Below are 24,596 nucleotides of genomic sequence, written 5' to 3'. Positions count from 1 at the left end.
GGCCAAGCAGCATCTCAGGAGCACAAAAGCTGACGTTTCGGGCCTAGACCCTTCTTCAGAGAGGGTTGATGAAGGGTCTAGGCCCGAAACGTCAGCTTTTGTGCTCCTGAGATGCTGCTTGGCCTGCTGTGTTCATCCAGCTTCAGACTTTGTTATCTTGGATGCTCCAGCATCTGCAGTTCCCATTATTTCTGAAAGCAGAGTAGGGCTTGGTTTAACACCTTTTGAGGTGAAGGCCACGTCTCTGATAGTGTAGCGTCTCCTCAGAATCTCACTGAATTAACGTCACTCATGTAAACAAGACAAATGAGGATGGGGTTTAGGCACAGGTGTGCTATAAAAATGGCAACAGCAAGGCTGCTGTTGAATTCTGAAGGCTGTAAAGTGTCTAAGTGGAAACTGAAGTTTCTGCAACTTGGGACAGTGAGATGGAAACTGTGCACAGAATTCCCAGTGGGGTGGAGAAATGGGTCTCAACCAATCATTACCTTGAACCATTTAACAACATGTTATGAGCCTTTTTTTTCTTTTATGTATTTAGTACTACTCAATATTTTAAGGGCTTAAAATATTTATTTACTGCTTTCCCTCTTGCCTGTTGAACAGAGACTGACAGAGGAAGGAGTATTTCTGGATAATTATTCCTCAAATAATCTAAGGGCAGTAAACTTGTATAAATGATAAGTCTCCATTTGATGTTATAAAAGTAAAAAAATACTTTTTTTTTTACTTACTCCAGAACCTAAATCTGTCCAAATATTTGAAAAAAAACTATATCGTCTGCTGCAAATCCTCAATAAGTGTGAAAGTTTATTTTTTTTCTCAAAAAAACACGAAAAAGGATTTGACCCATTTGATTTGATAGCATAACCATGAAGTGTCTTGGGGAGTATTAATACATTAAAAAAAACTGTGTATATGCGAGTTAAAATATAAAAGGATTTTTGTGACTCATTGGTGGTATCCCTAACTGCTGAGCCATAGGGTTATGTTCAAGTTCTATCTGTGTCATAATATGTCTGGACAGTTTGATTTAAAAAGTATAAGAAATCTTTAAAGGTCATTACTTGTTGCCTACTAAACTGCCTTGTTTTTCACATTCAGTGTACATTACTGGAAGAAATGTAATCCTGTGTAACACAGAGTTTCTCGAACTCTGCTCAGGAATGTAGCAGTAAGTGTTAACAGGATTGAAGACACTAAAGAACTGGTTGAGGGTTAACTAATAAGAAGTGCTTTTTTTACACACTCCAAGCAGCATTAATGAGATCAGTGGATAGCTGGGCCACTAGCACAGTTCTTCATCCCCTTACCCCAATAATCTGACTTTACAAACTTCCTTTGATCTACAAAGCCCAGTGTAAATCAGTTTGAGATGCACAGATGGAGTAAATATGGAGATTAACTGTTCTCCATACAGCTTTAGCAGCTAATGCCTGATTAGTGCAGAATGGCCCCAGTTGTTTCAGTGTCAGGTATCAGAGCTGGGCGACTCAGAAGGGGGTAAGATGAAGGCAGTTTCTGTAACAGATACTTATTTCAACCCAGTTGTCTGAAGAGATTATAGGCCTATGGTGGCACATTAGCCATAATCCAAAACTTCTGTGCTGTCCCTTCAATACATTCAGACACCACTGTTGTAGGCCGAAGAACAAATGGGCAACTCGGACTCTCTGTTGGGTAGTCCGAGGTGTCATGCTGTGGCAAAGAGAATACTGGCTCATTGCATGAGGCTGGAAGAGCGCAAACTGCTGTGTAAATGCCTGATCCTTTAGCTCAGAAGATTAGACTCTCATTGTTTTACAGTGGCTGCACATTCTATTGAACAACTGAGCATTGTGTAGAGCACAGCTCAGACTGAGATTACAGCTCCCTTTGTTGTTCAGAGCTCTCCGTTTGCCTTGTTTTGAATTCGCATTCGCTGTTTTCCCTAAAAATGTTCATGAAAGTCAGTAATTAGTTCTCTGCATGACCTCACAATGTAAAGTTTCCAAGAAGTTTTGAAATCTGTAGAAACAAAAATGGAAAATAAAGAATTTGGAACATGATGTGAACTTTGTTTCTACTTTTATTTTTAACCTTTATCCCTGCACCAGCTAAGCTTTGTGTACCTGTTATAATCTCCAGTTGCCTAACTTCTCAATAGATTTGCAGTGAGCAGAAGAATTTTCCAAACTGAGGGTAGAAAATACATTTACTGTATGTGTGATAAGCAGAAAAGTCAGAAGCTTAAACCCACAGCAACAACTCTATGCTTTTTTTTAAACCTGTGTTCTGTTCGTTTCCCTTTCCTTATCCCTGCCTCCAATCCAACATTGAAACATTAGTTCATGTCATAGAATCATAGATTCTCTACAGTGTGGAAGGAAGCCATTTGGCCCATCGAGTTCACAGCAACCTTCTGAAGACCATCCCACCCCCAGACCCACCCCGTCCCTGCATTTCCCACCCTGGACACTATGGGCAATTTAGCATAGCCAGACTGTCTAACCTGCATATCTTTGGACTGTGGGAGTAAACTGGAGCACCTGGAGGAAACCCATACAGACACGGGAAGGGTGTGCAAACTCCACACAGATAGTCACCCAAGGCTGGAATTGAACCCAGGCCCCTGGCGCTGTGAGGCGGCAGCAGGCACAGCGTGCTTTCCACGAACTCATCCAAATGATTATTCCCAAGAGGTGAAAGTGGACAAGTGAATATTTGTAGCAATTCAATCATGGAGGACAATACAAATATTCCTCAAACTGGCATTATTTGCAGTGAAAATTAAGAACTATTATTGGGGAGTATTAATACATTTAAAAAACTGTATAAAAGCAAGTTAAAATGTAAAGGGATTTTGTTACTCAGTGGTAGGGATACGTTCAAGTTCTATCTGTGTCATATGTCTGGACAGTTTGATTTAAAAAGCATAAGAAATCTTTAAAGGCCATTATTTGTGGCCTACTAAACTGCCTTGTTTTTCACATTCAGTTAAGGTGATGCTGTTCTGACTTAGATTAATTAACTCAGCATTGACCATGAATCAGTTCAAAATATTCCTGGTATCTGTCATTCAGTAACACCCATGGGAGGTTGACTTAGACACGTGTCTTCTAGCTGGTATATTGAAAGTCGTTTGATTTTCAAAGTATAATTAGATCAACTGTACAGTGAGTTTTAAAAATAAATTAAGATTACAGTTAAAGTTTTGCATATCCAATATATACTGCATTAAATGCTGTGTAGGAAAATAAATCTGAATGGGTTGATGTTCACATTACATTGGCTGCAGCCATTCTACTGATGTTGCACACAGTCTGTAGGAGGGAAGGAACTCTAGCTTTTGAAGGAGCAGATGTATCTTGCAAGAGCTGCTAATGTCTGAGTAAGGAGATCTGACTAAATGTAATTGCACTTCCTGCTATTATGCAACAAACTACCTTGTTACCCAAGGACTGTGCCCTGTCTATGATCCTCTACTCTAATCACAAGATAGGCCAATGATGAAGCAAAGCCAAAGGCGGATTGATCGTGCTGAACCGTCTCTGATATGTGCCACATACTAATAGAGTTGGCAAATATCATTCGGTACCAGGAGTGACCATCTGGAAAAGTACTACCTTAAAACCTTCAAAAGTGAGATACAATAAACAGTTACACAATGTTGAGCACCAGTCTATACTTCATAAATATTTTTGGAGGTATACATGGTGGTCTGATGGATGCACCCATAGATTAGGACCTGTTATCTCTGTTTCATTAGTGCATTATAGACTGCAAAACAGGGGAAAGTACCAGGTTCCATGTTTCTGGGAATGCTGTGGTAAGAAGTTGAATTGCAGACTTCCCAGTGCTCTCCACTGACTTGTGTTCTGTTCTTTTCCCTTGCCTTAACTACAAAACAAACCCAGAACATGGTTGAATAGTCTCCAATGCCAGTTCCAATGACAATTCCAATAGCAGTCAAGTACTCAACACCACCCAAGCACTTAATTGGCCCACTTCCTTAAACAGTCACTTCCTCCATCACTAAGAGAGTGGCAGCAGTACTACAAGATGCAATGCAACAAGTCAGAGGGCCCCATGTGATCTCTTACACCGCAGAGGACAGGGGCAGCAGTGGAAACACCACCAGCTGCAAGTTATCCTAAAAACCATATGCATTTTAATGTGAAGTTGTATCACCATTTATTTGTTGTTACTGGGTCAATTTCCTGGAACGAACTTCCTGACTGCACAATAAGTATAACTGCTGCATATAGACTGCAGTGGTTCAAGAAGATGGCTCATCACCATCTTTTTGAGCAATCATGGACAGGCAACAAATAGCAGCCTTGCAATACCTAATTTCCATGAACAAAAAAAAATTCTGATCCCTTTTTGATGATATGAACTGAGAACAGGACTGAACTTCACTGGTCTACTCCCTACAGATATGCAGGAAATCTACAATAGCCTTGACCTAGTCATACAAATAGAGATCAAAGCTGAGTAAGGTATCAAAGACTGCCTTTACCTGTGATACTGTACTCCTGTGTGAGAAGAGGTTTAAATAGAGTAAAACAAGCATGAATTAAAGATGGAACAAAGATGCATGTCCTGTGGCTCACATACCTGAAACTTTGCTCCAGTAACACAACCGCTGCTTGACAATATGAATAAATTCATGCCAAAGGTGTCTAGCATCATGTTGGCTTGTGATCATTGCTATGTGCATTATTCAGAGGCATGCTGCTCTGCCTGTGATGTAGAAGAACAAATTCAAGTGATTATTCCAATAGCAGTAGTGTGAACTTTACCAGAGTGATAGCAGCTTTTACTGCAAATATAATTTGTGTGTTAACAGATACATTTAACCTAATCCATTAAAATCTGACAAGAACAGTTGGAATAAATACATTACAACAGCAACTATGAGCAGTAGACTGCTTTGCAATATCTGAGGTCATATGTAAAAACGCAGTTTTTTTTGCTTCTTTATATATCAGCACAGTTAGTTCTATAGTATTGACTGTCAAGGATGGTCAGTGGTTTCTTGGGGACATCAAAACATTCACTGATAAACCAGATGCTCAATGTAAGAACTGCAAGGCTTCATTATGATAGCTTTCGCTAAAAGCTGCTGTTATTGCTGGCCACCCTATTTCAAACAGTTCCTGATACAACTAGCGCACAAGTCCCAGAAGTGTGTATTAGAAACTGGAGGTGCTGGCATTTTTCTATTTCAAATGTACAAATTTTTTGGCTTGTAAGCTGGGCCAGGTCTTGAACAGCCTCGAAGTAAAGAAAAAGCATTGATTCAAAGGTGAAAACTCAACATTCCAGCCTGTTTTTTTCCCTCCAAACTGGTTAAGTAACTTGTGCAATGTAGACGGCAGTGTAGGTATTCAACAAACTGCACACCCAGCTGATCCATAGCTTCAAAGCCAAGCTCCATACCTTTGCCATGAACCAAACCCATTGTCTGTTGCCCTTCACTCAAAACATCCTGCTGCTATGAAGTGTTTGAAGCTCACTAATAACCTGACTATTGTATTGTCCATTTCTATTCAGCTGGGAGAAGTGCTTAGCAGCTTTGCTTCACATAACAGGCCTTTCATCACCCAGTTTGTTGCTGCAGCACATCAACGAAGTGGAGAATGGATGGGGCAGAGAGGGGAGGGACTGATTTGACACATCCCTTTATCACTGGTTATAAAAGCAGCGATTGCTTTTCAGTAGAGTAACCACTGTAAGCATTGCTTCTAATCTGTGCACAGTCATTACTTTGTTTATTGGATGTTGCTAATGCCAAGAAAGCTCCATTACATGGGAATCAGATCAAGTTCAGCTCAACCTGTTGTACTTTTGGGAGTTCTGTTCATTTGACGGATGATAGGTAAAACTATAGCACATAATGACAACAGATTGCTCTCATATTATGGTCAATTATTGACCATTAGTCAATAAAGGCTTACTGCAGTGTGCAGAAGCCAACAATATCAATGTGAAGCACCATTGTCTGAACTAGATTAAAGGCACCACATAAATGCAATGAAACATTCTGATGGACTTAAAAAAGATTTTATCAGATAAAATGTGGCACTGAACCACAGAGCAGGTAGGAACATACATGAACTAAAATACATTTAAAGAAGCTGCTTAAAGGACAGTGAGGTGTAGAGTTTGGAGACATAGATGTTGTAAGGGAATTCCAGAACTTAGGGCCAGGACAGCTGAAGTCAGAGCTATCAATGCTGCTGCAAAGGAAATCAAGCATGTGCACTGCATACTTAAAAGTGGCATAATATTGTGGTGTTGTTTGAGATCAAGTAATGAGCATGGGCTAGGGTTTGAAGTTAGCTTGGAATGTGTTGCTGAGTTTTGTGACACATTGCATTGACCCTTGAGGGTCACAGATGGAATATGCAAGAGTAGATGAGGAGCTCAGTAACTTACAGCAGAGATACCTTATTGTCATATTTAAAGGTTCAAGGTACAGCACTGACCTGATTTTGAAAAGATTACGTTTATTGACTGGATGTGGATGAGCATGAGTACAGTAAAATGGAGCTAGTTTCTTTACTGCTCTACCTTTGCAGTTCTCTCTGTCATGTTCTTTTTTGAGAAGCTGCTGTTTGTGTATATGCCTCTGGGACATATGAAGGTTTTTATTTGCAAAGTAGTAAAGCCGCACATGGATAACGAACTCCTGAATTTTTCCGGTCATTCAGTGAGTAGAGGTATAATTCCATTGTCGAGGTTGTGCCAAAAAGACTTGATTCAAGTTTATGTGTGAGTGATAATGGGAACTGCAGATGCTGGAGAATCCAAGATAATGAAACGTGAGGCTGGATGAACACAGCAGGCCCAGCAGCATCTCAGGAGCACAAAAGCGGACGTTTCGGGCCTAGACCCTTCGGTCTAGGCCCGAAACGTCCGCTTTTGTGCTCTTGAGATGCTGCTGGGCCTGCTGTGTTCATCTAGCCTCACATTTTATTATCTATGATTCAAGTTTATGCTGGGTTGCTTCATTTCAATCAGATGTATGTTTGAGGATGTAAGAATTGCCATCAGTGTCCAGCAGACCAGAGAGAGAAGAGATAGCCAGTGCACCCATTGCTGAAAAATAACCAGTGTCAAAATCACTGGCCCCCGCTCCATAATTTGTATACAATATTCACTTTCCTGTTTAACACTCCATATACTACTCTACATTGAATGGTAGATATTTGCTATAGAATGGAAATCCATTCTCAGCCATTGCCTAAAGGAAATAAATTGTGAACAATGGAACAGATGAAAAATGATCCAAAGTAACTCAAATTAAGGATGGTTTAACTATACTTACCCATATTCTAATGTAAATCATGTTCTGCCCGACCAAATGAGGAGGAATGAGGGGAAAAATGAAAAACATAAATTAGGCAGAATTCAAGAAGTTTCTCGCAATAGAAGCTGGTTGTCAAACTATTGGGAACATCAAGCTATCCAAGCTCTCAGCTTCTAAAGTACAGCTGATGGGAAATGCATCACAAAACAGACCTAGGAGAAATACAAAAGAGGGTCACACCTTCTCCCTGATTAGATACTTACTATTTGCTTACTTATTGTTTATTTGTTTAATAATGGTGGTAATTTGGATATCTACTAATGGTACACAAATGCTGAGTGATGAGGTGTGAGGTGTGCCCATTAGAAATAATGATGATTTACGTTTTGCCATGTAGTACTTTCTTGGTTTATTTTTCACTATTTTTCCCTTATAGAGTCATACTGCATTGAAACAGACCCTTTGGTCCAACAAATCCATGCCAAACATAATCCAAACTAAACTAATCCCAATTGCCTGCTCCTGGCCCATATCCCTCTAAATCTTTCCTATTCATGTCTTTTAAACATTACAATTGTATCCGCAACCGCCTGCTTCCTCGCAAAGTTCATTCCATAATGTGATCGACCCTCTGTCTAAAACATTTGACCCTCATGTCTTTTTAAAACATCTCTTACCTTAAAAATGTGCCCCCGGTCTTGAAATCCCCCATTCGAGTGAAAAGACAACTATCATTAACTATATCTATACCTCTCATTATTTTATAAACTTGTATCGGGATGCCTCTCAGCTGTTCCTCACTTTGGAATTAAAAGGAGGAAACTTAAATGGCTTAACTTACAAAGTGAGAGGCTAAGTCTGGAAGTCCAAAGGGAAACCAGAAAGTCAATCAATATTTATAAAGAGGAAATTAAGATTGTAATGTGGTGGTTTTACATCTTCTGTAAACTTAAAAAAAACAGTTATTACTGAGAATTCAGAGGCTGAGCACAGAAAATATATTGCTGTTAAATTCATAGTTTGCACAAATCAATAAGTAAAATAGTGTGGAATAAATCCTCTTAATGATTTGATTCTATAGCTGAAAGAATAGCCTGTGCTTATATATTGCTACAAAACATGACACTACTAATGAAGCCCCTTTTCTAATGTAAGAAACAGCAATTTATACACAACAATATCTACAATTGGCAATGTGAATATCAAGAGGTGGTTTGTTGTAGTGATGGTGGTTTGGTCTGCACACTGGGGAAAAAAATCTCCTGCTATTCTTTGAACTAGTGACATAGTATCTTTTTCACCCACCCAAGGGGCAGGCAGGCCGTCAATTGAGCATTTCTTCATGGAGACAGCACCTTGAACAATGCAGCATTCCCAAGTTCTGTAGTATCAACCAAGATGACATGCTGAAATCTGAAATAAGGAGGGAACTATACAGTAGATGGCAGAACCCTTAGAAGTATTAACATACTGAGGTGTCTAGGCATTCACGTCCACAGTTCCCTAAATGTGGCAACACAAGTGAATAAGGTGGTCAAGAAAAAATGCGGCATGCTTGCCTTCATCGGTCAAGGCATAGCAAATAAAAATTAGCATGTCGTATTTTCAAGTCAATATTGCATAGAGTTCTGGTTACCACAGTACCTGTTGAATGAGGAGGCTTTGGAAAGGGTACAGGAAAGGTTTACTAGGATATTGCCTGGCTTGGAAGGTATTAGCTCTGAGGAGAGATTGAACAAACTTGGTTTGTTTTCAATTGAACGTCGGAGGCTGAGGAGTGACCTGATAGAAGCATACAATCTTAAAGAGGCATGGAGAGAATGGATAATCAGAGTCTTTTTTTCCAGTGTAGAAATATTAATTACTAGGGGGCATTGGTTTAAGGTAAAAGGAAATAAGTTTAAAGGAGATGTGAGAGGCAAGATTGTACGCAGAGAGTGGAAAGTGTCTAGAATACTTGGCCAGAGGAGGTGTTGGTGGCAGATACAATAACAACTTCCAACAGGCATCTTGACAGACATGACTAGGCAGAGAATACAGCGAAATGGAACACATGGAGGCAAAAGATTTTTAGCTTACAAAAGTGAGACGAGTCGTCATGGGCTTGGAGGGCTGAAGGGCCTGTTCCTGTGCTGTACCATCCTTTGGGACTTGTGCCGGCAGAAACATAAGCACTATATACTGGGCTACACCTAACACTGAACCTCAACACTGCCTTTCAGGAAAATGCTCCATATCTAAGGCAGTCCGCTCGTTTTGTAACAATTGACTTCGAACCGTAGGCACTTTGACATACAGCAACCACGAGCTATAACGAATATGTGATTCCTGTTTTGTCGGTTGCAAGTTGTGTTGACTTGCTTCGTTCCCTCAGAAGTGGAGAGTTTCTTTTTCCTGATGATGAGAGGCTGTTTTTGTTTCACAAACTCTGCTTGTGCCTCATAAGTGGAAGTCTTTTCGAGAAAAGGCAGCACTGGAAAAGCTGTCACGATGCGTGAAATAAGGTCAATTTTCAGAATTTGGAGATAAAGTGACTAAACCCAATCCTGCCCAGCCTAGAGCCATCCATGCATTGTTTGCCCGTACAGGATATTTGATAGGAATCGGGACAGAAACCTTGGCTTTTTCTGAAGAAGGGTCCCGACCCAAAACGTCAAGCTTTCCTGCTCCTCTGATGCTGCTTGGCCTGCTGTGTTCATCCAGCCTCACACCGTGTTATCTCAGATACCTCAGCTGTTGTTTTTATTTATTTCCCTGATCAGGGAAGAGTCGGTTGAATCAGATTTAGAAAAGAAATTTACTTGAGAGCAGGTAACTCCTCATAGCCACACTTCCCAATACCAATGATATTTGGAAGAATCCATAACCTGAATTGAACTGATTAGTAAATTTTAATGATCACGAATCATGAATTTATTGATCAAATCGTTTGCATGAACCAGAGGTGACTCTAACATCACTGAGGGATGATGTGGAGATCTGGTGTTGGACTGGGGTGGACAAAGTCAGAAGCCACATCACACTGTCAGGTGTAATTGCAAACAAACCTGTTGGACTATAACCTGGTGTCATGTGACTTAGCAGTGAGGAAATGAGACTGAAATTCATAGCGATGTTGTTCAGAATTTCATTTGCTTGCTACCCTCTGAATCATGAGGTTTTAGGCTCATGGCACATTGCAAAACTGACTGATGGATCTGTGCAGCACTCAGGAAGTGTTACATTGTTAGAGATATGTTCACCTGGGTTGCATCATAATCTGAGGTGCTATCTACCTATCAGCTGAATGTAAAAGATCTGCCAGTGTTGCTTTGAAGAAAGAGTTTTCCCTTGTGTTCTGGCATACCTATCCCTTAATGAACATCACAAAACAAACAGTTTATCTGTTGATCACATCATACTGTTAGTAAGAGTTTGCTATGCTGCCACCTTTCCTATATTACAACAATGTTTATACATCAAAAAAGTTCTTAAATGAGTAGAAATGGCTTTGGAACATACTTGAGATATGAAAAGCGCAGTACGAATGCAAGTCTTCTTTCAAATGAATTATTTTTCTGTGAAAGTTGAAAGGCAAGTATGCTCCAAGAGGATGACGTCTGTTGGGTTAAAGGAATTCGTGTTGGTATCTTTAGAAACAGGGGCTTTTAGTCTGGTTTAGGAAAGGGAGAAAGCAGCAGGGATTCCCACTCGTTTGGCATGTGTGCATGTTATATGAGGCCAGGATTCAGTTCATTTACAATTCTAGCAGCATTCACTGGCAAACATGAACATTTGGGTGAAGCACCAGGTGACATCACTGAGGAATGATAAGCTCTTGTTGATGTGGGGGAAAGAGAGAGAAATAAACCAATGGACTACAGAGAAAAAACTATTATGAGTACTTGGAGACAATCAAGAATTTGGGATTAGTAAGTATTTTGACGGAGTTTCAAGGTTAACATTTGTTTCAGGCATGTCACGTCCTATTTGGAAGGGATAAACTCTATAATTTTAATATTTCTAAATGCTCCACTACTCTCCTCAAGTCCTACCTTTCTATGTAATCAGCATGTGGTTCTAAAGATTCTTGTTAAGTTACCAATGTGGACTAATTTTAGTTAATGCTCCTTTTACTCACATATGAAATGTGCTAGCTGTGGATCCATGATAATGCTTTTACCTCTTATGTAAATATTTAGGCTCACCCTCGAGACTTAAAATCATAATCTGGACTGACTGTTCAGTGTAGTACTGAGAGAGTGCTGGACTGTTGGAAGTGATTTTCAGAGGAATGTTTCAGCCTAGCCCATCTGTTCTCAAAAAAGAATGTAAAGAATGTCAAAGAAAAATCTGTTTTGTATTGTGAAGGTAAAAAAAGGGGATCAGAGGTTTAGGACAATGAGGATGGGAGCAATCGGCAAGATCAACTTAACTTCTCTTAGTTATGGAGGACAGAGGTCCAGTGCGGACGGTAATGGAAAGGTTGAGTTTAAAAGTGAGAAAAGCTTGGAAATTGGTTTTACTAACACAGGAATTGATTAAGAATGGAAGCGACGATGTTGTAAAGGTAGAACAGCAATCTCTTTTGTTTAAAGATTAATCCTGGATTGAATCATACTGTGGTGTTGCCGGATCAATCTGGGTGAGTAGCTTGGTACAGAATGGTGTCAGAGGCAAGCCAATTTAACATACTAGATTTAGCATTCCCAATGTTCAACACGGAAAGTTAGCCAACGAGTTGGTGTTGGACAGAAAGTCCAACGGTTGCAATATGGTTTTGGATGTTAGTCCATCTTGGTGTCATTCACAGCACATAAAAGTTGAAATCATGTCTGTGCATACAGTCTAAAAATACCCAAAAGAACTGTGGATACTATAAATCAGAAGAAAGAACAGAAATTGCTGGAAAAGCCCAGCAGGACTGGCAGCATCTGTGAAGAGAGGTCAGAGTTAATATAAGAACATAAGAACTAGGAGCAGGAGTAGGCCATCTGGCCCCTCGAGCCTGCCCCGCCATTTAATAAGATCATGGCTGATCTTTTTGAGACTCAGCTCCACTTACCAGCCCACTCACCATAACCATTAATTCCTTTACTGTTCAAAAATTTATCTAGCCTTGCCTTAAAAACATTCAGTGAGGTAGTTTCAACCACTTCACTGGGCAGGGAATTCCACAGATTCACAACGCTTTGGGTGAAGAAGTTCCTCCTGACCTCAGTCCTATATCTGCTTCCCTTTATTTTGAGGCAATGCCCTCTAGTCCTAGTTTCACCTGCTAGCAGAAACAACCTCCCTGCCTCCACCTTATCTATTCCCTCATAATCTTATATGTTTCTATAAGATCTCCCCTCATTCTTCTGACTTCCAATGAGTATAATCCCAGTCTACTCAGTCTCTGCTCATAACCCAACCCTCTCAACTCTGGTATCAACCGAGTGAATCCCCTGTGCACCCCCTCCTGTGCTAGTATATCTCTTCTCAAGTAAGGAGACCAAAACTGCACACACTACTCCAGGTGTGGCCTCACCAGGACCCTATACAGCTGCAGCGTAGCCTCCCTGTTTTTAAACTCCATCCCTTGAGCAATGGCAGACAAAATTCCATTTGCCTTTTTAATTACCTGCTGCACCTGCAATCCCATCTTCAGCGATTCATGCACAAGGACACCCAAGCCCCTTTACACAGCAGTGTGCTGCAATTTTTTACCATTTAAAACATAGTCCACTTTGCTGTTATTCCTACCAAGATGGATGACCTCACACTTATCAACATTGTACTCCATCTGCCAGACCTTTGCCCACTCACTTAGACTATCTATATCCCTCTGCAGACTTTCATTGTCTTCTGCACACTTTGCTCTACCACTCACCCTAGTGTCATTTGAAAATTTTGACATACCACACTTAGTCCCCAACGCCAAGTCATCTATGTAAATTGTGAACAATTGAGGTCCCAACACTAATCCCCGAGGCACACCACTAGCCACCGACCGCCAACCAGAAAAACACCCACTTACCCCTACTCTATGCTTTCTGCTAGCCAACCAACCCTCTATCCATGCCAATACATTACCTGTAATACCGTGCAACTTTATCTTATGTAGCAGCCTTTGGTGCGGCACCTTGTCAAATGCCTTCTAGAAATCCAAATACACCACATCCACAGGTTCCCCATTGTCCACCATGCAAGTAATGTCCTCAAAGAATTCCACCAAATTAGTTAAACATGACCTACCCATTTTGGAAACCTAGCCGTTTGGAAACCCTTAACGTTTCAGGTCCGGTGACCCTTCCTCAGAACTGATGGTAGCTTGGAAAGTATGGGTTTATATGCAGAAGATAGGGTGGGAGGAGGCAGTAAGGTGTGAATGATAGGTTGAGATACAGCCCAAAGAGAGAGAAAAACAGTTGGACAGACAAAGGCGTTGATAACGAGCTGGACGGAATGGTGAAAAGCTGTTAATGGAGATGTTTAGTGACTAACAATTGGTAGTGTGTAATGGCAGACTATGTGATAACAAGGCCTGGTGTGTGTGGATGGGGTCTAGGACGTGGGAGAGGTCAGGCTGTAAAAGTGTTGAACTCGATATTAAGCCTGGAGGGCTGCAGGGTCCCCAAGTGGAAAATTAAGTGTTCTGCTTCCCCAACTGCCGTCGAGACATTAACCGCCTCAACCTCTCCACCCCTCTCACCCACTCCAACCTCTCCCCCGCAGAATGGGCAGCCCTCCGCTCCCTCCGCTCCAACCCCAACCTCACCATCAAACCAGCAGACAAAGGTGGCGCAGTGGTAGTATGGCGCACTGACCTCTACATTGCCGATGCCAGACGCCAACTCTCCGACACCACCTCCTACCGCCTCCTCGATCATGACCCCACACCCGAGCACCAAACCATCATCTCCAACACCATTCACGACCTCATCACCTCAGGGCACCTCCCACCCACAGCCTCCAACCTCATTGTTCCCCAACCCCGCACGGCCCATTTCTATCTCCTTCCCAAAATCCACAAACCTGCCTGCCCTGGTCGACCCATCGTCTCAGCCTGCTCCTGCCCCACCGAACTCATCTCCACCTATCTGGACTCCATTTTCTCCCCTTTGGTCCAGGAACTCCCCACCTACGTCTGTGACACCACCCACGCCCTCCACCTCCTCCAGGACTTCCAATTCCCTGGCCCCCAACACCTCATATTCACCATGGACGTCCAGTCCCTGTACACCTGCATTCCGCATGGAGATGGCCTCAAGGCCCTCCGCTTCTTCCTGTCCCGCAGGCCCGACCAGTCCCCCTCCACCGACACTCTCATCCGCCTAGCTGAACTCGTCCTTACACTCAACAACTTCTCTTTTGTCTCCTCCCACTTCCTACAGACTAAGGGGGTGGCCATGGGCAGCCGCATGGGCCCCAGCTATGCCTGCCTCTTTGTAGGTTATGTGGAACAGTCCCTATTCCGCACCTACACAGGCCCTAAACCCCACCTCTTCCTCCGGTACATTGATGACTGTATCGGCGCCGCCTCTTGCTCCCCAGAGGCGCTCGAACAGTTCATCCACTTCACCAACACCTTCCACCCCAACCTTCAGTTCACCTGGGCCATCTCCAGCACATCCCTCACCTTCCTGGACCTCTCAGTCTCCATCTCAGGCAACCAGCTTGTAACTGATGTCCATTTCAAGCCCACCGACTCCCACAGCTACCTAGAATACACCTCCTCCCACCCACCCTCCTGCAAAAATTCCATCCCCTATTCCCAATTCCTCCGCCTCCGCCGCATCTGCTCCCACGATAAGACATTCCACTCCCGCACATCCCAGATGTCCAAGTTCTTTAAGGACCGCAACTTTCCCCCCACAGTGATCGAGAACGCCCTTGACCGCGTCTCCCGTATTTCCCGCAACACATCCCTCACACCCCGCCCCCGCCACAACCACCCTAAGAGGATCCCCCTCGTTCTCACACACCACCCTACCAACCTCCGGATACAACGCATCATCCTCCGACACTTCCGCCATTTACAATCCGACCCCACCACCCAAGACATTTTTCCATCCCCTCCCCTGTCTGCTTTCTGGAGAGACCACTCTCTCCGTGACTCCCTTGTTCGCTCCACACTGCCGTCCAACCCCACCACACCCGGCACCTTCCCCTGCAACCGCAGGAAATGCTACACTTGTCCCCACACCTCCTCCCTCACCCCTATCCCAGGCCCCAAGATGACATTCCACATTAAGCAGAGGTTCACCTGCACATCTGCCAATGTGGTATACTGCATCCACTGTACCCAGTGCGGCTTCCTCTACATTGGGGAAACCAAGCGGAGGCTTGGGGACCGCTTTGCAGAACACCTCCGCTCAGTTCGCAACAAACAACTGCACCTCCCAGTCGCAAACCATTTCCACTCCCCCTCCCATTCTCTAGATGACATGTCCATCATGGACCTCCTGCACTGCCACAATGATGCCACCCGAAGGTTGCAGGAACAGCAACTCATATTCCGCCTGGACACCCTGCAGCCATATGGTATCAATGTGGACTTCACCAGTTTCAAAATCTCCCCTTCCCCTACTGCATCCCTAAACCAGCCTAGTTCGTCCCCTCCCCCCACTGCATCACACAACCAGCCCAGCTCTTCCCTCCCACCCACTGCATCCCAAAACCAGTCCAACCTGTCTCTGCCTCCCTAACCGGTTCTTCCTCTCACCCATCCCTTCCTCCCACCCCAAGCCGCACCCCCAGCTATCTACTAACCTCATCCCACCTCCTTGACCTGTCCGTCTTCCCTGGACTGACCTATCCCCTCCCTACCTCCCCACCTGTACTCTCTCCACCTATCTTCTTTACTCTCCATCTTCGGTCCGCCTCCCCCTCTCTCCCTATTTATTCCAGTTCCCTCTCCCCATCCCCCTCTCTGATGATGGGTCTAGGCCCGAAACGTCGGCTTTTGTGCTCCTGAGATGCTGCTTGGCCTGCTGTGTTCATCCAGCCTCACATTTTATTATCTTGGAATTCTCCAGCATCTGCAGTTCCCATCATCTCTGTTCTGCTTCCAGCTTGCTCTGAGCTGCAGCAAGCCTAAGGCAGAGATGTTAGCCAGGGAACAGGGTGTTGTGCAGGGGAAGGTGCTGTGGGGGCATATTAGAGCTGAAGGAAGAGTGGACCAGAGTGTCCTGGAGGCAATAGTCGCTATGGAATTCAGACAAGGGAGGGGAGAGGAATATGTGTCTGGTGGTGGAATCTTGCTGGAGCTAGCAGAAATGGCGGACAATGATCTTCTGGATGTGGATGCTGGTGGGATGTTGGATAAGGAGAAGGGGAACCCTATTGCTGTTGCAGGAGGGAAGAGAGGGAGTGAGGGTGGAAATGAGGGAGATGGGTCAGACATGATTGAGGGCCCCTGTCAACATTGGTGCTGGGGAGATCTTGGTTGAGGAAGAAAGTGGACGTTTTGGAGTCTCCCTTGTTGAAGTTGGCCTCATTGGAAAGTATGTGGCAGAAACTGAGAGAATGGAATGGAGTCTTACTGGAAGTGGGGTGTGAGGATGTGTAGTCCACGTAGCTGTGAAAGTCATTGGTTCATAGTGGATATTAGTGGCCAGTCTATTCACAGAAATTGAAATAGTGATGTTGAGGAAGGGAAGGATGGAGGCTGACAGAGACCAGATGAAAGTGAGGGCAGGGTGGAAATTAGAAGCGAAATTGATGAATTTTTCCAATTCTGGACAAAAGAGGGAAGCAGCACCAATGACATCATGGATATATCGAAGAAAGAGTTGTGGATGGGGGCCAGAATAGAACTGGAACAAGGAATGTCCCGTGTCCCCTTTGAAGAGATGGGCATAACTGGGGATAATGCGGGTACCCATGGCCACCCCTTACCTGAAGAAAATGGGAGGATTTCAAAGGGAAGTTGTTGGGGGTGATGATGACCTCAGCCAAGCGGATGAGGCTGGTGGTAGATGGTGACGGTTCAGATCTTTGCTCCAGGAAGAAGCAGAGAGCCCTGAGACCAGCCAGGTGGGGGATGGAGTGTAATGGGATTGCATGTCCCTGGTAAAGAGGAGGCAGCTGGAGCCTGCAAACTGGAACGTCTGAAACTGGCGTAAAGCATCAGAGGAATCTTGGATGGTGAAGCAGCACCTTACCCGCACTTCCCAAAATCTAGTCTACTACATTTACTTCTCACCATGTGATCTCCTCTACTTTGGGGAAACGAAGCGTAGACTGGGCAACTGTTTCACAAAACATCTACGTTCTGCCAGCAAAAAAGACCCTGAGCTTCCAGTTGCCTGTCCCTTTAACATACCACCCTGTTTCCTGGCCAACATCTATGCCTCTGGTTTGCTGCAGTATTCCAGCAAAGCTCAGCACTAGCTGGTAGAACAACACCTCATTTTCCAATCAGGGACCCTCCAGCCCTCTAGACTCAATACTGAGTTCAATAATTTTAGAGCCTAAACTCTCCCATGTCCGAGCCCCCTACCCCACACACCAGGCCTTGTTATCACATAGTCTGTTAGCAACTGTTAGCCACTAACAGTCTTCATTTACAACTATTCACCCCCCTACCCAGATCGTAATCAACTCCTTTGTCTGCCCAACTATTCTTCTCTTTCTTTGGGTTCTATCTACCCACATTTTTTGAGCTACTATCAGTTATGAGGAAGGGTCACTGGACCCAAAACGTTAACTCTGATTTCTCTTCACAGACGCTGCCAGACCTGCTGAGCTTTTCCAGCAACTTCTGATTTGTGTCTGGTTTACATCATCCACAGTTCTTTCAGTTTTTATTGAGATTTTTTAATGATTAAAATCTGTTTCACAGGCTGTCTTCTCTCCAGCAAAGAATGAAAAGGTGATGAAGAGTTGACTTACTGGAGGTTTTTAAAATGATGAACTATTTGTTAGGGTAGATGTGGAGATGTTTACACTTATGAAGAAGTTTAAAACAAGGGGTCATAAACATAAGGTCACTTCTAATAAATCCAAAAAGAAATCCAGGACAGGCTTCTTTACTCAGGGTATGGTTATAAAGTGGAATTTGCATTTACATAGAGTAAGTAAAGTGAATAACAAAGAAACACATTGGGAGAAACTCGATTAATGCATGGCAGTGATAGGAATAGAAGGTTATGCTGCTGGGTTGAAATGGAAACATAGAAAACAGGAGTAGGAATGGGCCATTGGACACCTTGAGCCTGCTCCACTCCTCAATATGATCATGGCTGATCACCCAGCTCAGTACCCTGTCCCTATCTCCACACAGGCATTGATACTTTTAGCTCTAAAAACAATCTCTTTCTTGAAAACATACAATGTTTTAGAAGGGTCTAGGCCCGAAACGTCAGCTTTTGTGCTCCTGAGATGCTGCTTGGCCTGCTGTGTTCATCCAGCCTCACATTTTATTATCTTGGAATCTCCAGCATCTGCAGTTCCCATTATCTCTGATGTTTTAGCTTTGACTGTTTTCTGTAGAAGTGAATTCCAAAAGCTCACCATTCTCTGAGTGAAGTAATTTCTCCTCATTTCAGTCAAAAATGGCCTACCCATATCTTTAAACTATGACCCCTGGTTCTGCACTCCCTGATCATTGGGAAACATCCTTCTCGTGTTTGTTCTGTCTAGTCCTTTTAGAATTTTATAGGTTTCACTGAGATCCACCCCTCACCTCCCCACCCCAATCTTCTTAAGTCCAGTAAATATAATCCTAATAGATCCAGTCTCTTTATATGTCAATTCTTCTCTGCCAGGAATCAGTCTGGTAAATCCTTGTTGCACTCCCTTCATAGCCAAAACATCTTCGTTAGGTCAGGAGACCAAAACAGTGCACAATAATCCACTGCTTTCTCAAGGGCATTTAGTGATGAGCAAGATGTGAAAATGCTTTGACTTATAGGAGAATGTAGAAGTAGGAATCACTATTTAGCTATCTTAGGTTGCCTGTTTAAAACCAAGATCAGATAAAACTCTTTCTTTCAAATGATTAAGAGTGTTTGGCACTCTTTTGCTGGTGATGTTGGAAGCAGTGGTCTTCAACATTATTAGAGTAGTGGTAGATAGATTCATGATAAGTAAGGAATTGAAAGGTTATTGGGGTAGCTGGAACATGGATTTGAGGTTACAGTCAGATCATCTGTAATCTTATTGATTCGCAGAGCAAGCTTAAGGGGCTGAAAGGTCTACTTGTGCTTCTGTTTCATAAATTAGTCATGCAAAACTAACATTGTGTTAAGAATGTTACTTGAATGTGTTGTCTTGTTATGACTTCCCGCATGTAACTGTAACTACCATACACTTGGCACATTGCTTGAAATATCTAGAGCGCTTTTAAATTCATAACCACTACAACAGTGAAAGTCATTGATTGGCTGTGAAGTATCTTAGGTTATTCTGAGGATGCAGTAATTATTGTATAGACACATCTGAACTTTTATTAGTTTTACTCTGCTCAAAATGCCTTATCATACACTGCAACATTATCACAACCACCTTTCTAGACTTGCTTAAACTTCTCAAATCAACAGGAACAGCTTGATGAAAATATAATCACCAGGAAAGAGGTACTGAATAAACTAATGAAGCTATGGGCTGACAAATCGCAGGTCCTGAGATTTCATCCTCGGGTCTTAAAACAGGTCGCACGTGAGGTTGCAAAGGTATTGGTGCTCATTTTCCTAAATTCACTTGGTTCTGGCAAGATTCCATTAGACTGGAAAGTAGCAAATATAACTACTTTATTCAAGAAACAACAAAGGCTGAAACAAGGAAATTTTAGATATTTTGTGGAAGTTGTTAGAATCAATCTTTGAAGAGGCTATAGCTGGTCACTTAGTAAAATGCAACATAATTGGGAAGAATCAGCATCGGTTTGTGAAAGGAAAATCATTTTTAGCCAATCAATCAGAGCTCTTTGATGGGTAAAATACACTGTGAAAGGGGAACCCTTTGACATACTGTACTTGAAATTTTCAGAAGACTTTTAAAAGTATCACAGAAAAGGTTATTGTGCAAAGTAGAAGTACATGATGAATGGGTAACATATCAACACTGATAGAAGATTGGCCGGCCAAAAGAAAATGGACAGTGTGCCTAACTGGGTCTCTTTCTAATTGACAGGATGTCCCATAGTAGTCTGTACTGCAGCTTCAGCATTTTACAATTTATGTCAAGGATTTAGATGAGGGGAGGGAAGCATCATGGCTAAGTTTGTAGATGACACAAAGATAAGTGGAAAGTGTGTTGTGAAGAGGACATCAGAAAGTTGCAGGTTGATATTGATAGGTTGAGTGAGTGGACAACAATCTAGAAGAGGGAATATAAATGAGTGGAAATGTATATTTGCTCACTACCGCAGGAAGAATGAAAATGAATGAAAGAGCATTATCTAAGTGAGGTATGATTGCAGAAGTCTGAGGTGCGGAAGTTTTAGGCGTTCTAGTGCATGAGTCAGAATAGAGTAGTGAGCAATTATAGCAAATAATTAAGAAGAATAATGGGATGCGGTCCTTTATTGTGAGAGAAATTGAATATAAATGAAAGGATGTTATGCTTCAGTTGTGTAGGATTTGGATGGGGCCACATCTTGAATACTGTGTGCAATTTGGATCTTATTTAACAAAGTATGCAAAAACACTGGAGGTGGTTCAGCAAAGGTTTACTAGATTGATAACTGCAATGAATGGATCATCTCATGAAGAAACATTGGACAGCCTGGGATAATGGGAGCTGCAGATGCTGGAGAATCCAAGATAACAAACTGTGGAGCTGGATGAACACAGCAGGCCAAGCAGCATCTCAGGAGCACAAAAGCTGACGTTTCAGGCCTAGACCCTTCATCAGAGGGTCTGATGAAGGGTATTGGACAGCCTGGGCTCACTTTCACTGGAGTTTAGAAGATTGAAGTATAAAAGACCCTGAACAGTTTTGGCAAGGTGGATGTGAAATGGAGATAACACAGTGCGGAGCTGGAGGAACAAAGCATGCCAGGCATCAGAGGAGCAGGAAAGTTGACATTTCGGGTCAGGATCCTTCTATTTCTCTTTGTGGGTGAGCTCAAAACTAAAGACCACTATTTTAAAATTGCAGGCCCTTTTGCGATAGATATGAAGAGGATTTTATTTTCAGCAAGCTGAGCAAAATCAGGATTCTGCCTCAGAAGGTGATATATGCTGGGTCCATGGAATATTTTTAATGTAGTGGTACACAGGTTTTTGCTAAGCAATGGAATAAGCAATTATTGAAACTAACTGTGAATTTGTAATGGCCTAGTAGTATTTTCATTAAACAATTAATCCAGGGCCCCAGATAATGTTCTGTGGGCCCAGGTTCAAATCTTGCCATGGCAGATAGTGGTATTTGAATTCAATTTAAAAAAAAATTCTGACATTAAGTGTCTAATGGTGACCATGAACCAAATGTTGAAAAAACCCATCTGGTCAACCAATGTCATATAGGGAAGAAAACTGCCATCCTTACCTGATTGGGCCTACATGTGGCTCCTGAACCACAGTAGTGTGGTTCGCTTTTAAGTGCCTTCTGGGCAATTAGGGATGGGCAATACATGCTATCTAGCCAGCGACACTGTCATCCCATGAATTTTAAATGGTGGAGAATATTTAAGGGGCTGAATGACTTTCTTTTGCTTTTAATGCATATGCTTTTTTTTTTCAGAAACAGAATTGCACCTGCCCCTCTTGTTTTCATTGCTCCTCTGGAGGGTCTTGAAATTTTTACTACATTAAGCGTGCAGTATAAATTGAAATCGTTATTAAATGCTTTTAGAAGCTAGAATTAAACAGAATATGTATGCCTCTGAAGGTTATGCATCAGTATTTTCAGTGCATTATAAATCTCCAGGGACCTATAGATATTTTTAATCACGTTATAATTCATCTCAGGCTTGATTCAAACCCAGGCCTCCTGGCCTAGAGACAATGACACTACCATTGTACTACAACAGTAGTCATGGTTCAACATCTGTTGTCCTTTACAAATTCTGAGGTTTACATCACTTCTCAGTTTTTTAAGTCTTCATTTGCAAATATGTTTCCATTCATTGTTCACTTAGAATTTCCATTTTTACAATGGGAATGCAACACATTGCATTTTTCAGTGCTGAATAGACCTGCTATGTCTTCCAGTTAAAGAATTGGTGGATGCTTTGCTACGTCTCCTGTCCCAGCTTTCATTCCCCATGGAATCTCATTCAACAACAGCCTCTTTCACTAGCATTCTTGCCCGTACATTCTTTATCCTATGTGTGAACCAAATTTTGAATCAGACATATGGCAACTTAAAGTGCTTCAGTTTTTGGTTTAATGAATATCCTTTCAAGTGGCACTTTTGTCAACAGCCTTCTGATTATAGGGAGAGCTTGAAAATTGCTATACCATTCCCAAAGACATCAAGGAGGTATCTTAGGCTTAGGTATCTGAATCTTCCAAATTCATGCTGTCTGTTTCTCATTAAATACATATTATACAGGAATTCTTCCAGATTACCCTCAAGAATAGTTTCCCTTATTTTACCTACTACTAATGTAATGCCAATTGACCAGCAGTAACCTGGGTCAGATACGTTGATCTTTGTAACTGTTCAAATCCCTGACAATATCCCTAACGCTTAATATTTCTTTGAGCCAAGAGACAGAACTCCACAGGTTTCTTCCCTGCTTTCACTCAGAGCTGATTGGTCTGGGATTTTGTTGGTGACAGTAGTTAGAAACTATAGTAGATTGTTTAGACCTTTGGACCTGCGCCTCAATTCAAAGCCGTTCTTCATTATCCTGAAAGTTCTGCAGGATATTGCATGCAGCATATAAAACAGACACTCCGTTAAGTGCCAATCTGAATATTGAATATTGCTAGAAAGCATTTGTGCAGTGTCAATTGGTTTATGCTCTTCAGTTGTTGAGCCAACATTAAGTTACAAAATTTAAACTTCCACTCTAATTACTGTACAGTTGTCATGTTTGGTACAATCATCAGTGAAAAACCTTCAACACCAATAGTTATCCTTCAACTGGTTTTAATAAAATTGACAATCTGATCATTACCACATTACATCCAAGGGGAGTTTTCTGCAGGCAAACTGGTTGCTACATTCCCAACAATACAAGTATAGATTTAATCTAAAAATGTTTCATTGGTTTCAGAGCACTTTGGAACTTCTTGGATTATGAATGAGATAAAATCTTTTTTTCTGGAGCAAATAAAATATTGGATTCTTCAAAGCCAAAAAAGTAAAACTGATCTGAACATTTTCAAACCATGTTTCATGGTTCACACTAAATTCAGATTTCAGTATTATACAGTTATAGAGTCATACAGTACAGAAATAAATTCTTTGGTCCAACCAGTCCATGCCAACCATAATCCCAAACTAAACTAGTCCCACTTGCTTATGCTTGATCCATGTCCCCCCAAACATTTCTTATTCATGTACTTACCCAAATGTCTTCTACATGTTGCATCCACCACTTCCTCTGGTAGTTTATTCCACACACGAACCACTCTTTGTGTAAACAAAAAAAATACTGTCAGTGCAAAAAGAACAATAGCACTTCCTGTTGACAATGCTAAAAGACTTTGCAAGAATATGGTAAGAGACTGATCACTTAGGTTTGAGATGAGGAAAAATTTGTTCACTCAAAGGGTTGTGAGTCTTTGCAGTTCTCTATCCCATTGGGTTGTGGATTTTTCACTGTTGAATATAATTAAGACTAAGATAGGAAGATTTTTGATCTCAAGAAATCAAGGAATGTTGGGTGCCGGTGGGAATGTGGAATTAAGAGTGAAGATCAACCATGATCCTACTAATGGTGGAGCAAGCTTGTATCAGCAAGCCTGCTCATGTTTCTGACACTCTGAAAGTTTTATAAATGAATAGCATGGTTTTTATTTCTTACCAGATTGTTAGAAAGTGACAGTCAATTATTATTATGAATGACCTATATAAATTCATTTCTTTCAAAGTGCTTTTGCTTTCTGTGATGGCTGTTCAAAGCTGAAAATTGTTGGAAGGAAATTAAATGGTTGACTGATATTTAAGAGAACAATATTTTCTTTAAAGAGACCAAAGCAGCCCTTTACAAGGCGATAGCTAATGAGTTGAAAGTCATCTGGTTTTTGCTATGGTTCAGTAGGTTAATGCACCGTGTAACGTGGTACTGAGCAATAACAGGTCAAGACTAATCTATGCTGTGGGGTACGAACTTATCAAAAAAAATAATACCCAGCTTGGCAAAACTCTCACAAAGTTGGTATCTTTGCGTATGCAAAGTGTAAATTGACCATCTTATTCTGGCCACCAGCAAGCT

General features: G+C 42.1%; 1 long non-coding RNA gene across 1 annotated transcript; it reads right to left on the bottom strand.

Moving 5' to 3' along the window:
* Positions 1-187: 187 nt before the first annotated feature.
* LOC125461239 (uncharacterized) lies at positions 188-23,792 on the bottom strand. The gene is made up of 4 exons (XR_007249438.2): positions 23,727-23,792; positions 7,316-7,339; positions 4,600-4,725; positions 188-2,007 (listed from the first exon to the last, which is right to left on the bottom strand). It is a non-coding gene; the product is annotated as an uncharacterized LOC125461239 (long non-coding RNA).
* Positions 23,793-24,596: the final 804 nt, after the last annotated feature.

This window comes from Stegostoma tigrinum, chromosome 19, assembly GCF_030684315.1.
Source record: "Stegostoma tigrinum isolate sSteTig4 chromosome 19, sSteTig4.hap1, whole genome shotgun sequence".
Taxonomy (NCBI): domain Eukaryota; kingdom Metazoa; phylum Chordata; class Chondrichthyes; order Orectolobiformes; family Stegostomatidae; genus Stegostoma; species Stegostoma tigrinum.
The sequence above is the reverse complement of the archived record's forward strand: the minus strand, read 5'-3'. Positions and strand labels throughout refer to the sequence as shown.